This window comes from Manis javanica, chromosome 11 (genome assembly GCF_040802235.1).
Source record: "Manis javanica isolate MJ-LG chromosome 11, MJ_LKY, whole genome shotgun sequence".
Taxonomy (NCBI): Eukaryota; Metazoa; Chordata; class Mammalia; order Pholidota; family Manidae; genus Manis; species Manis javanica.
In genome coordinates, this window is record NC_133166.1 from 5,187,860 (window position 1) to 5,200,686 (window position 12,827).

Sequence of the window (12,827 nt, forward strand, 5' to 3'; positions counted from 1 at the left end):
TGCCACCCAAACCTGAGTATTCCCCCCAGGATCTTGAGTGGATTAAGAAACAAGTCTCAGGGAAGGTGTTTAAGGAGGGAAATTGGAGTAGGGACCAAGAAGGTAGGTTGATCCTGCCTGAAGCATTGGGGCAGTACATGCTTGCTAATCTGCACAAGTCCACCCATCTAGGCTGGAAAAAGCTGCTCAGCCTTTTCCAGTCTGCGCAGTTGGTGTTTCCCCACCAGAATGAGGCAGCTCATCAGATCATGAATGAATGCAGTAGCTGTGCAAGGCTAAGACCAGCCCCAAGAGGGCTGCACCCGGCAGGTACCCGGGAAAGGGGGACGGCTCCAGGGAGGAATTGGGAAATAGACTTCACCAAAATAAAACCAGGGAAGTATGGATACAAGTATTTGCTGGTTATGGTAGATACTTTCTCTGGGTGGGTGGAGGCCTTTCCAACCAAGCATGAGACTAGCCAGGTAGTAGCAAAAAGATTAATTGAGGAAATCATCCCCAGATATGGGGTCCCTGAAGCAATAGTTTCCTATAACGGCCTGGCTTTCGTTAGCAAAGTCCTGCAAGGACTAGCCCTAGCTTTGGGAGTAGATTGGAAGTTACATTGTGCTTATAACCCACAAAGCTCTGGGCAGGTAGAAAGAATGAATCGGACCCTGAAGGAGACCCTTTCTAAATTGGTATTGGAGACTGGCAGGGACTGGGTGACCCTCCTTCCCTTAGCCATCTTCCGTGCTCGGAACTCCCCCTATGCACATAGTTTAACTCCATTTGAGATAATGTATGGGGCTCCTCCACCCATAACCCGGCGAGTGCAGCTTCCCGGTGTAGAGGACCCGTCCCCTGACTATCTGAAGGTGTTGCAAGCTCTTGCTAAAGTGCAGCAGGAAATCTGGCCCCTGATCAGAGCATATTACGAGGGCGGGAAAATTCCGAGCCCGGAACATGGCATAGTCCCAGGGGATATGGTATGGGTCGAGAGACACCAAGTGAAGACTCTCGAGCCCAGGTGGAAAGGATCTTACGTTGTATTGTTTACCACCCCCACTGCTCTCAAGGTTGACGGTATCGCTCCTTGGGTGCACCACACCCACATTCAGAAGATCCTGCCTCATCAGGATCCAGGGGCCCGCAAGGAGGAGTGGAAGGTGCAGCAGCATCCTGCGAATCCCCTGAAACTACATCTAAGCCGAAGATGAAGGGGATCCTACTGATAAGTGCCTTAGTATGGACCTTAAAGGGAACCACATCTGTGACCAGCACCCCCCAGCCATGGGGCCTGACCTGGGTGCTGGTAAATGGCGCAACTGGGGAAGTCATCAGTACCACAGAACACAGTGCGCCACTCAGAACCTGGTGGCCTGACCTGTTTTTCTGCCTTCGACGGATCAACCAAGGTTACCGGACCCTTTGGGGGATCGCCCCTTCGGCTGGCACCCAGGCCCAGGGATTTTATGCCTGCCCAAAAGCAGGTAAAGGAGAGTCACGTGGGTGGGGGCCCTTCTGGTGTGCCAAATTGACCTGTGTAACCTCGAACGATGGGGTTCAGAAATGGCCGGTTACAAAAGGGGATGCTGTCAAATTTTCTTATGTCAACCAGGGCCTCCCACGTCACGTGCAAAGGGACAGGGCTTGTGACCGGGACCGGGATTGGGTACGAATTCAATTCACTGAGATGGGCAAAAAGACTGAGGTGTCACGTTGGATAAGAGGGCTAACATGGGGGATAAAGTACTGTAAATCTTGGGGACATGAAGAAGAAGGCTCAACCCTCACCATTAAATTAACCGTGTTAGCTCCCACCGCCGCCGTAGGTCCCAACCCGGTTATAAATCCCCAGAAACCTTCAATCCAAGATAAGGGCCTGAGCAAAAAGGATGAGAAAATGCCGACCAGGACGCTTGCTCCAGAACCCACGAGAGGACGGGGTCCATCGACCTCTGGGTTATGGGCCCAGCACACTCCCTCCGGGTTAGATAATCCCATGTGGGAAATGGTGCAGGCAGTAGTAGAGACTCTTAACCACACCACTTCCTCCCTCACCGATCCCTGTTGGCTATGCTACCCAGGTTCACCCCCCTTCTATGAGGCAATCGGGATAAATGGCTCCTACACTATCAACAACTCCCATCCCACTTACTGGGATGGGAGACCGTGGAGACTTACAATCCCTCAAGTCTCTATCGCTGGTACATGTGTAGGCACAGTCCCAACGGCCCAGAGCCAGTTATGCTCCTCCTATAATAGCACCCCGTGGGAGCAAGGAAAGTGGATTATACCCTCCTCGGGTTGGTGGCTCTGTTCAAAGACAGGCCTCACCCCGGCCCTATCCGCCTCTGTGTTCAATACTAATAATGAGTTTTGTGTGCTGGTGGCCATTCTACCTCGCCTAATATATCGTTCTCATGACTCTCTCCTTTCTTATTGGGAAGAAAGGCCAAATCCCCACCGGAGCAAGTGGGAGGCTGTTGCTGCCCTGACCATTGGGATCCTCGTCTCCCTAGGGATAGCAGGGGCAGGCACTGGGGTCGCAGCCCTCGTGACACAGGAAAAAGGGCTCACAACCCTGAGGCTGGCAGTCGACAGGGACCTAGAACAGCTCCGACAGTCAGTATCAAACCTGGAGCAATCCGTCACCTCCTTGGCAGAGGTGGTCCTACAGAACCGAAGAGGCCTGGACCTCTTGTTCTTAAAAGAAGGTGGGCTATGCGCAGCCCTAAAAGAAGAATGCTGTTTCTATGTAGATAAGACAGGTGCAGTTAGAGATTCCTTAGCCAAACTAAAAAAAGATCTTGACAGGCGGCGTAAAGAATATGAAAGCAGCAGCAGCGAAGGCTGGTTTGAATCTTGGTTCAAGCACAAGCCATGGTTTGCTACCCTCCTCTGGGCCGTTGCAGGGCCACTGGTCATCCTGCTGCTTTTGATTACCGTCGGCCTGTGTATAATAAACAGGCTGCTTAAGTTTGTGCAAGAGAAGTTTGACACCGTCCAACTCCTGGTCCTTCGCCAAAAATATCAGGCCCTAGACACCGCTGCGGAAGATTCCTCAGTCTGATCAAGAAAAGGGGGGAAATGTAAAGGAGGGCAGAGGGCATCAAGAGTCAGGAAAAAGGACTAATAACATTTAACCTAACTGCCTAAAGCATGGCCCACCCAGTTTTGAATAAACAACCCGAGGCTAAGCTTAGAAACGTGCCTGCTTTAAGTTAGATAACTAGAAGTGGGCAACAGCCTGGGGACGTGATCCGTGATAAGTCCCGGTAGACATGCTTGGGTAAGCAAGAGATAACAATTGAAGCGGTCAGGCAACTGGAGTGTTCCTATATAAGCAATACCTAAAGTTGCCTGGGGGTCGGCAGCTCGGACTCGGCCTGCGTGTCAGGGGAGGTGCTGTCGACCCCAGCTTGCTGGCTGAATAAAGACTTTGCCTGTACTTACATCTCCATGCCTGTGTGCTTTGTTCTCTCAGGAAAACCCTGAGTTCCTGGACCCTAACACAGGTGATATTTATATAATCACATTTCTCCTCCAGTGCTGTGGGCATAACATGTATTTTTGCCAGCACTGCAGAGTTAAGTATAAAGCTCTCAATCTCTACTCACTTTGAGGATAGTTGCTCTGTGCAACCCTCGTGGAGCGACCGTTCCGCTTCCAACCCATTAGCAGATTCCTTTAAGGACTGGTAGAGGGACAAGCTTCTACAAATTGAGGGCTCATAATTCAGAGTATCGATGGCTTATCAAAGTTACACAGTAATCGATGAGAGGTAGAACCTGAACTTTCATATATAAAATCAAAGGAGGGAAGGGTGCTCACAAATATGAGCTATCAACAAACTGATTGTCCCTACATCTTATGCTTCACAGTGAAAAAAGTTACAATTGGAAATATTTACTTCCCCATTGGTACATGAACGAATGAAAGAATGAATGACTCAGTGGGCAGCTCTGGGCTGACATCCCCTACTGACCTCTCAGGAGTTCTATGCTGACATCTTTGTCTTGAAAAGGAACATTTAATCAGGTACCTCTACTGGAGTATTTAACTTTATCTGTGTCCTCAGCATGCCTCGTACACCACATCCTCCTCATCTGACCTCCTTCTCTATCTTTGTCCAAACAGCAGGCAGGAGCCTCTCCCTTTGCTCCTATTCTTCCCCAAAATATTTCTCCGAGCAGGCCCTGCAACTGGAGGAGGGCCAGCCTTGATAATTTCAGCTTCCATTTTTCCTACAATAAGCTCTGGAACTTAAAGGAAAGGACCCCCTCCCTTGGTCTCTGTTCCCCTCCTGAGCAAGAGTTATTTGGGCAGAAACTCACTAATTCAGTCACTACAAAATCAAGGCCTTTGTCTCTTTCAGGGCTTGGACTGCAGCTCCTGGGTGAGCCTGTCCTTGCTTTTCCCCATAGACTAGTGACTCAGTAAGAGCAGACATCATGGTCTGCCTCCTGCATCAAGACTGACTCATCAAAGGTGCTCTCTAAATATTTGTTGCAAAGAAATATCTTGTTCCAATTTAGGATTTGATTTCCTATTTCTGCAGGTCTGCAAACAGTATCTCCTTAGTCAGGCGATCAGAATCAGAAAAGGTTGGCTTTCTGTACTTGTTCACACATTTGACATTGGACTGAACTAAGTCAAAACAACTCTTTGGCTGGAAAAATCCCATTTTATGAATTAAAATACAAGAAGCTTGGTGGATAGAAGGAACCAAAGAGGGAGTCTTCCACATGACCACCCCAACCTAACCCCTCCTGGAAAACACCCAGAATCTAACCTAAACTTACCTAAAACAGCATGGGTTTATACATACCAGGGACACAGAAGGTAGGTCTGCAGAGCCAGAACTCCAACACTCTGTTTAAATTAGGTCTCTTTGCATGGTCTCCTAGAAACAAACTGCTGTGGCTCTTCTCATTTCTTGGTATTAGGTGTTGAGCCTTTATCTTTAAAGCTCCCATTACAAACTCCAGTTTGTTTGGTTTTGTTTGTTCTAAAATATACAGGTGTTGTTGTACAGAATCAGTCTATATCTGCAGTGGATTCTGTGTCTAGGAACTTGGATTAAGTTGGGGAATCTAATAGCTACCCCTGTTCATCACTAACGATAGCCACCAAAGGGCTATGATTAATGGTTATAGATAATTAATTGATAGACATATTTAGTTCATATGCCAAAATTGGTGACATCATCTAGTCCTTTAGAAATTAGGTTTTATTAATTCCTCCCTGTTTGGCTTTTACTAGAAAGTCACTGTATTACACAGTTGCCAGCAAGCATATCTTGACCATGTAACTTTGTTTATCCCACTGACTTATCATTAACAATTTCAGCCCCCATGTCCCTCTAAATGATTTTATTTAATTCTGTCTGAAGTCTGCATTATAGTCACTATAGATTGATTTCTAATTCTTAGCCATCTCATTCCAGAAACTCTGAGGACTTTTCATTTATGAATTGTAAATACATTTCCAATAAATTGATAATGAATTGTCAGAGCCCTTCATATTTATAAATAATGGAAATATTTCCCTAGCAACAGCCAATTACATATAGGTTGGGAAAGTCATTCTATTGGGAAACTTACCCTTCAGCTTATTTCAATGTCAGAAAACCTCTTAATTCTGATTATTTCCTTCAGGTCTGTATTAGCCAAGACCGCAGAGTTACTATGTAAATGGCTCGAACAGAAGAAGAGTAATAGTGATTCTTAATGAGGAGACAGGCTGTCTCAGAAGAAGCCTGGAAATTCACAGACTGAGAAATATCATCCTGTTTCTTCTTTAATGTATTCTGTGACCTTGGGCAACACATTTTGTCTGTATTTGAGCACTCCACCTCCCAGTGAGTGGAGTCTGGCAATACAAGACAGGAGAGGAAGACAGGGCAATACTAGATGCCAGTTAGTGACCGCTTGTCAGGTGCCAGGCACTACCTAAATGTCCATCAATTCATCAACAGATAAGTGGATAAAAAAGATGTGCTGTTGTGGGTAAAATTGCAATATTTCCAGAATCTCTTCTTTGGCCTTAGTGCACCTCCATATCAATAGGTGTTTCCAAGGGTGGAGAGAAATAGTCATCTCCATATCAATAGGTGATTACAAGGGGGAGGAAGGGCATATCTGGACTAGGGAGGTTGGTGGGGTCCCTTTTGTAGCCGGGTCACGAGAGACACAGGCAAGAAGTGGACAGCTGCTTGTTAGCAATAAACGGGTTTTTCCCACTTTATTTCTCCCCTCAACTGATTTCGGTTTCAAAGGTATTTTGCCCCAGACTGGGAAAATATTTCCCCACCAGAGTTACAGGTAAACACACACACACACACACACACACACACACACAAACACACACACACAATGGAATAGGGAATATTACTCAGCCATAAAAAAGAATAAGATCTTGCCATTTGTGACAACATGGATGGACCTAGAGGGTATTAAATGAAATAAATCAGCAAAGAAAATGCCGTATGATTTCACTTATAAGTGGAATCTAGAAAGCAAAACAGGTAAATAAACAAAACTGAAAGAGACTCATAAACACAGAGAACAGACTTGTGGTTGTCATAGGGGAGGGGAAATAGGTAAAGGGAAAAAATTAGAATATTTGATGTTTTGATCTGGGTGATGGTTGCTTGAGTGTAGGCACATGTCAAGATTCACCAAGCTGTACACTAAGACTTGTGCATTTTATTACATGTACCTCAATATAAAATTTTTTAAATTAAAAAAATAAGAAAAAGTAAAGCAGAAGGTAAGTAGTAATCCCCTTTTCACAGAAAAGGAAACTGAAGCTCATAGATACTCAGTTCATGCAGCTGGAAAAAGAAGGGGCAGGGTTTACTCAGGTCTGGCTCTGAAGTGAAATTGTCCTATATACTTAATTTGCCTCTGTGCTGTTGCAGACACTGAAATGAGATGGCATTAGAGTTTCATGTAAAAACTGAGGAATTTCAGGCCCAGCGAAGGGAGTGACCCGCTCAGTTGCACTGCGTGGATGGGCTGCCTAGTCAGGAAGGTGCCTAGATTCTGACCCTTTAGAGTTCACAGTACAGTCCTTGGGAGCTGCTCAAACCTGACCTGGGGATGGGGGACATGCTGATTAAGTATGTTCCCCTTCCTGAGGGCAAGCACTCCCATGGTCTCCCCTCCCCCTTCCTATTTATGTCGAATGCTCATCACCAGCACTGCTTGGCACTGCTTGGCTGAGGCCCCATCACCTCCTTGCAGGCCTCCTGGGGTGGCCTCCTAAGGGGCTCCCTGCCTCAGCATCTCCGAGCGTCCCACCTTGCAGTGAACAGAGTAATTTTCCCCCTGAGGGCAATACAGAGTAATCAAGAGATTTAAGCAAGGGGATTACATAATTAGATTTACAGTTCAGGAAAATTAAACTCTGAGGAGTTGATGCATAATGATCTTTCCCTCCTCTTAGCCACCATTTTCCAGCCATGTTTTCCCTGTCCTCCAGGCAAATCAAGACAGGACTGTGCTCAGCCGATTCTTCTGCCAGGCAAGCCCCTAGTTCCTGTGGCTCCCGAGATGCTCACTGTCTTGAAGACCTAATAAGGTTTCCCCTCCTTTCCCCACACACCTGGGGATCTGCCAATGACTGTCTTTCACAGCCCTCCTGACAAATTCATTACTTTCAAATTGTTTCTGTCATCTGTCTCCCTTACCAGAGTGTGGACCCCTCGAATACAGAGCCTGTATCACTCACACGTGTACCCACAGCTCCCAGAGCAGAGCCAAGCCGAGGTGCCCCCAGATGGAAGTAGAATGAATACATGGCCTCCCTAGCATGGCCTCTTCTCCTAGAAGGTGACTGGATGAGGCGACAATACGGATGGTGGGGAGCAGGAAGTTGGTGAATCTTTGGATAATCATTTTACCACCTGAGACCTCAGATTCTTCTGTAAAGTGGGGGAAGGGAAGCATTCAATGCTCACCTCTCTGACATTCTAGTTTCTTGGTTCTTTCAGGGAAAAGTTGAAAATGGCAACTTAAGAATGAGAAGTGGGTAGTGCTCAGGAGGTGGGCCCCAGTGGGGCCAGAAACCCCGAAAGTCCAGACCACCCTTGGGCCTCCTCTCCTCCGGGGCCCAAGCATGGGCTTGGGGGAGGGGCTGGGAATGAAGTGAGCTTCGACTGCGTGTGAGACTGAGCTCTGCCCAGGACTCCCTGGAGAAGGAGGAGGACACACTTGGCCCCAGAGAAGGCTCCAAACGGCCAGTATCAGCCCAGTGCAGGCAGCTCTCCCTCTAAGCAATCCTGGTTTGCTGACTTGGAGGAGACCAGCAGAGCCTGAGAACTTCTCAGAAGGGCAGCCATGGCTGCTTCCTGATTTGGGGTCCTTGTCCTCCTGCTCAGTGTGGGGCTCTGGACCCCTCAATAAATGCCCAACAAATGAGTGAAGAGCTGTATCCATTCTGCACCTTCATCCCACAGGTCTCCTGCACCAAGTCTGGGACCGCTCACATTCAGTCTATGGATCCAGTCCTTTCCTTCCCCCAACTCCGCACACACAGCAGTTCTACTTAAAAAAGTATTAGTGAGCCTCACCCACGCTCTCTGCATCCAAACATACAATCAGTCAAGCTAGAAAAGTCTTTGAAACCGAGCCTGGGGTTAGGAGGTGGAGTTTTCCAATCCGTTTCAGATTGGCTGGAAGCAGAAGGAAGGTACCTTCCAGGTTTGTAAGACCAGGAGGCAAAAAGGGGTTGGGGGCGGTCTGTCTTCACAGCTGGTGTAGCTTGTGCTGATTTCTGTGTCAGGTTTGCTTCATATTCTTCAGAGGTGAGGACTTTGAGGGGACCAGCTCCAAACGCGATAGCAGCAGGGTCTCTTGTACTACAAATGAGCAGGGGACAGGGGGATTGGAGGAATGGGGGTTAGCTAGGCAAGTCACATGCTCCAGGCAAGGCCCACACAGGGGAAAGGATGAGTTAGGGATGATGGAAATACCTGCTTCGGCCCCGGAATCGATCCCAGAGTGCAAGTCTGAACAAGTCCCTTTCCCTTTGTAGTTTACACCTACCATGTCTGGGACTCTGGGTTAGGCACTGAAGTGGGGAGGGGATGCCGGGCAGGAGCAGAGTGGAGGGGAATAGAGGAAGGACGCAGACTCGGAATACTTTGGCCTCAGCAACCACACTGGCCTTTCCAGCACTAACTCTGGTGGACACACCACCATGGGCAAGGAGAAAACCTTTGTCAATATAGTCGTCATCGGCCATGTGGTCTCTGGCGAGCCCACGGCTACCAGGCATCTCATCTACAAGTGTGAGGACATAGACTAGAGAACCACTGAGAAGTGTGAGATGGAGCAGCAGAGGTAAGGTATCGAAGCACAGAAGGGAGTGGGGGCGTGCCCTTCTGGAGGGTCTAGGCAGAGGCAGAAAGCAGGGAGCACACTGAAGGTCTAAGGTGCTGCTGAAGCTCCTATGATAGGCCTGTCCACCATCTATGCACCCTGCCCCCACGCCTCCCAGCGGGCAAGGGCTCCTTCAAATGTGCCTGGGTGCTGGACAAGCTGAAGGCGGAAAGAGAGCATGGCATCACCATTGACATGTCCCTGTGGAAGTTTGAGACGAGCATCAATGCCCCAGGCCATAGGACTTCATCAAGAAGACGATCACTGCCCCGTCTCAGTAAAGCGGTCCATGCCCCAGGGGCTCCCATTTGCGGGGTGGGAGGCAGCGCTCAGGCTTTATATCTTGGATTTGGGGGAGGATGGTGGAACAGGTTTGGGAGGGTTTTCCTCACTCACATCATAAATTCTGAAAGAGGACAGAGCTGAGAGTCCCATCACCAGAGAGGCTGAGACATGGTTCCCCTTTAGGGCTGGGGTGAGGACCAAGATTTCTGACATCCAGACAGCAGATCTCTTGGGTCCAGGGGAAAGAACTGGAAGTCCATTTATGGGACTAGATGAGAGTTTAACTGGGAATCTAGACTCCTGTCCATGGCAGCCAGGGTTCCCTGAATCTGAATGGGCCATTTGTAAGTTTCTGGGGTACAACCCTCAGCTTTGCAAAGGGAGCTGGGCCTGCCCAAAATACTAGCCGGCTTCCTGCCCTGGTCATGCCGTGTCCCCGCCATGCAGGCCGGCTGGGCGGTGCTCAGCATGGTGGCATCTCCAGGTGCAGGGCAGATCTGCGAGCACACACTGCTGCCCTACATGCTGGGCATCAAGCAGCTGGTCATGGACATCAGCAAGACGGACTCCACCAAGCCCGCCTACAGCGCCGTGAGCTTCCAAGAATCACCAAGGAAGTCAGCACCTCCATCAAGAAGGTCAGCTACAACCCAGCTGCAGTGGCCCTTGTGGCCACCCCCAGGCTCAGTTCAGCTCTACATCCCCACAGACGCCCTGGTTCCAGGGCTGGAAGGTGGAGAGGACGGAGGGAAAAGCCACCGGGGTGACACCGCTGGAAGCTCTGGACGCCATCCTCCCGCCACTCGCCCAGTCAACAAGCCCCGGAGGCTGCCTCTGTAAGACACGTACAAGATTGGGGGTGACTCGTGCTGGGCGGATATAGGGGAGACTGCTCATCCAGGAGTTAAGGAGTTAGGAATGAGCTCCAGTGTCTCAGTGGCCAGGGTTCAAACCCTGACTTGAATCCACAGCCTCTGAGTGAGGATGCAGAATGCAAAAGCACCCAACACTTGAAACTCATGCAGTCAGAGTTAACTGGCCAGCACCCACCCAGTCCTTCCTAGTTCTGTGGGTGGCCCCTGTCCTTGAATGCAGAACCAAGGGACCCCACCCCCGAGGAAGCCAGTTGGGTGGCTTGGCGATGACTCTGCAGCCCTTTTCCTGTTGGACAAGCATTGGCACTGTGCCCATGGGCCGGGTGGAGACTGGCTTCCTGAAACCAGGGGTGGTGGTCACTTTTGCCCCCACCAACTTCACCCCAGAGGTCAAGTCTGTGGAGATGCACCATGAGGTCCTGCTAGAGGCCCTGCCTGGTGACAGTGTGAGCTTCAATGTGAAGACTGTGTCTGTGAAGGACATTCGTTGTGGAAACATGGCTGGAAACAGCAAGAACGACCCCCCATGGAGGCTGGCAGCTTCGTGGCACAGGTCTGTCCATGTCCAGGAAGCAAAAGCCTTAGTGGTGCTGTGGCGATGGAGTCGCTGCTTAGGAACTGCCCTGATTTTGATGGAGGCCCCAGGTTCATAACAGTGTGGCCTCACAACACATGTGCCATCTATCTTTAATTTTGTTCTGCTCCCCTGCCAGGTGACTGTCTTAAATCACCCTGGGCAGATCCACGCTGGCTATGTCCCTGTGCTGGACTGCCATACACCCCCAGGCTCCTGCAAGTTGGCTGAACTGAGGGAGAAGATTGACTGGCTCTGGGTCAGAAGCTGGAGGACAACCCCAAGGCTTTGAAGTCTGGGGACACAGCCATTGTGCAGATGGTCCCCTGCAAGGCCATGCAGGTGGAGACATTCTCTGAGTACCCACCTCTAGGTAAGCTGGGGATTGCTACCAAGTCATGGGAAGAAAACCCACCATCTCCTGTGTGACAGACGCATAGGCTAAGGAACATCGCCCTGTGCCACTTTCCAGAAATCTCCTTCATTCCTCTTCCAGGCCACTTTGCCGTGTGAGACATGAGGCAAACGGTAGCCACTGGCATCATCAAGGCCGTGGATAAGAAGTCATTCACTGCTGGCAAGGTCACCAGGCCAACAGTAAAGGCCAGTAAGAAATGAAGCATGTCTTGTAGTTTGCTTAGCAATCTCTGCTACAGGAATAACTGACATTTTATGTATTTACTGAATGAAATTAATAAAACTTACCTTGCTGTCTTGGTTTCTTCCAAGGAGGAAAGCATGAGGTGATGGGGATCCTCTAGGTGGACAAATGTAGTTTAGAGCCCAAAGGCCTTGAAGTGTTTATGCTCCTGGTTGTGAAGATGATTCAGGGTCCTCTCCCAAGTTTTATTTACATACTTGGCAAGTTCTTAAAGATTGCACATGGGCTATGAGGAGGAGGAGTCAAAGGTGGCATCTAGGCTTTTGGCCTGAGTTAGAATAATGGGGTTTCTACCGTGAGAGGTCAGGGGGGATTGCCAGCTAATAGAGATGCTGGTCTGGAGAGGAGAGAAACCTGGGCTAAGATAATCAAGAGTAATTCAAACAAGCAGGTGGAATTCCTTGCCCGTAAGCATCTGCTGGGAGGAGCTACGACAGGCACATAGACCCTCCTGGAAAGAAATTAATCATCTGCACAATTGATATCAGCTCCTCATTAGAAAAATCATTAGTCTTCAAGCATTGAGAGTGCTATGAATGTGTCCAAGCCTGGGAGGACTGTTGGAGGCCTTTCTGAAGCCAGGTTGGGAATGTCACTTTCGGCCTATTCCTGAGACTTTGATGTCTAAGGCTTAGACTGGCAGTGCAGGGGCCTATTTTTCCACTTGATCAGTAGCACTGCCTGTTCCTGCTGCCAACTTGGCTTTTTCTCAAGTTCAAGTATCCAGAGAAACCCAGACCCAGCACAAACCTAGAAATAATAGCAGGATCAGCTGTCATGGCACCAGATAACAAGAAGCTCACCTGTTTGTGGTTGGAAGCCTGTCAAGTTCCAGCTGTTGTCAGCATGAATCTGCCTAACAGGACCTGGACCAAGCTTTGGAGCATCTCAAGCCTGTCAATGTCACGAGAAGCCATCCAGGCAGGTTCAGAAGCTCTGGCAGGAACAGAAAGCATGCCTGTCATATTCCCTGCCACCTCCTGTAGCCTCTGCCAAATGGCTAGTCCTTTTTGCCCCTCAAAACACTTAGCATTCTAGAAATAACAGCCACAGCTTTGCTT

At 49.1% G+C, this 12,827-nt stretch overlaps 1 pseudogene; it reads left to right on the top strand.

Annotated features, from left to right (window-relative positions):
• The first annotated feature begins 9,189 nt into the window (after nt 1–9,189).
• On the top strand, nt 9,190–11,723 carry LOC108392812 (elongation factor 1-alpha, somatic form-like; annotated as a pseudogene).
• The last annotated feature ends 1,104 nt before the right edge of the window (nt 11,724–12,827 follow it).